The sequence below is a fragment of the Camellia sinensis genome, chromosome 1 (assembly GCF_055761805.1).
Source record: "Camellia sinensis isolate YWXY chromosome 1, ASM5576180v1, whole genome shotgun sequence".
Taxonomy (NCBI): Eukaryota; Viridiplantae; Streptophyta; class Magnoliopsida; order Ericales; family Theaceae; genus Camellia; species Camellia sinensis.
In genome coordinates, this window is record NC_138961.1 from 202357908 (window position 1) to 202359946 (window position 2039).

General features: G+C 35.9%; 1 long non-coding RNA gene across 1 annotated transcript; it reads left to right on the plus strand.

Moving 5' to 3' along the window:
* Nucleotides 1-229: 229 nt before the first annotated feature.
* LOC114306140 (uncharacterized) lies at nt 230-859 on the plus strand. The gene is made up of 3 exons (XR_014343058.1): nt 230-353; nt 474-546; nt 692-859. It is a non-coding gene; the product is annotated as an uncharacterized LOC114306140 (long non-coding RNA).
* Nucleotides 860-2039: the final 1180 nt, after the last annotated feature.

Below are 2039 nucleotides of genomic sequence, written 5' to 3' on the forward strand. Positions count from 1 at the left end.
GCTGTTGCTGTTGCTATTTTTGTTACTGTTTTGAAGGAAAGGGTAGCTGCGTGTTGTGTTGCTGGTTGCTGGTTGCTTGCTGTTTCTTGATTCTGGTTGCTGTCGGCTGTGTGTTGCTGCTGCTGGCTTGGATCAGTGAGCTGAGAATTGGGTATGAATTTTATGGTCTTTTGCAGTTTGCATGATGCACATACTTATGCATTGAACATTTTTACTCAGAGCTAATGTTGCTGAACCCTTGTTTTTTGAAGCTTGGAACTGGGTTGAGCATCATGATGGCAAAAAGAAACCCCTCCCTAGTCACAACATTTGCCTTCCTTTCATGTGGATACCTTTGTAGCTCCTACCAAGAGGTTGTCTGTTGTATATTAGTAATAATTTTTTGCCCTTTATATACTTTTGTGCCATATGGAACAAAGTGTGTCATTTTTACCTACCAAGTATTCAATTTTTTTGTTTTTGTTTTTGCGCAGGTTAAATCTGTTGTGTTGCGTACGCTGAATCGAGCCAGGTTAAATGTGGCTATAGATTCCTTCCTTAAGACAGGTTAGGACAGGTGCGCCACTCACCTGTGTTGATGGGGTTCTGTTGTTTGATCATCTCACTTAATCATCAAGTCCCATATGCACATAAAATGAAGGCCCTTTTCTGATATCCTGTGGCTTAATTGTGTTGTGCATTTATTTTGCAGGGAGAGTTCCAACACTGGAGGAGGGAAATAGGATGGAAAAAATATTCAGTTTTCCCTGGTCAAAAGAGAGGCCTATTGTTCTCGGTATGCAACATGTATATAACAGCACTTGATGCACATTTTTTGGCGACTAAAATTCAAATTTGTCGGCGTTGGTTCAAGATACCAGTACTAAAATTTTTTAGTCAATAAATATTACTTATTGGCGACTAAATTTAAATTTAGTCGCCAAATATTACTTTTGGCGACTAATATTTTCGTCGTTGTTCAGTAATTTCACTATTGCTGGTCTTTTACTATTAATACCATTTTCTTAATTCCAACAGATCGACTTGCGACTCTTTTGGGTTCTCACAGAGAAGCCATTCACTGACTATTAATACCATTTTGCATGACCTCTTTATTGTGGTTTATATATACATATATATATATATTATGTTTGTTTGGTATTGTTCTAGTTAGTCATGTTATCACATTGACATTCATTTGGTGAAGTAGGTTGGTTTCTTGGATTTTAGGATGTCTAATTGAATGCTAGATGACATTCTATGGAAGAGTTCACATTCTAAGCTTTGAGCAAGGTTTTGTGCTCTTTCTACATGGATTCAAGGTTGAGGCTTACAATTCATTATGGTCATGAGCATGTCTCAAATTCTCCATGAGGGCAAAAGATCTTACCTCTTTAAGTCAAAGGCACAAAATCTATAAGCGTATATATTCTGGAAAAAGAGATAACCCATCGTAATGTGTCCATTCGAACTTTTTCTACCACATATCTGGTGAGGGACTGAGGGTTTAAAACAGAATGATGTGGAAAATTACAATCTTGTTTACTAGAGTCCATTTAAGTACTTTGTAAACCCACTAGTAGGACATTTGTAGCCCTTGTCTTCTTTTTATTTTTTATTTTTTGCTACAGGAAAGCTTGGCCTTCCCAATTATGTGCACTTTTTGATCATTCCAACTTTTATTGTTTCATATTATTTTTTTAAAGTTGGACAACTTTTTTATTTGCAGCAAATAAAATGTAGTACAGTATATAGTTCCTTAATGCTTACTGTGTTGTTACCTTTCACGATTATAATTTAATCAGTTTAAATTCATAAATGATGAAACCTTTTTATTAAATCTAATAGGGAGCTTTTGAACTGGGCAAAGCTTTTTGGTCTCATTCATTCACTAAAATTTAGCTTGGTCCGTGTTATACATTCTCCCGTGCGTATAACTTCAGTAGATTTCCATGTTTCCATTACTTCGTCCTTGACAGTTTTTCTATGGAATTCTCCCTGTTTATTTCTTGTTTTGCTTTGATTATTTTTTCATTGAATAGATGTATCCCTTGCCTTTG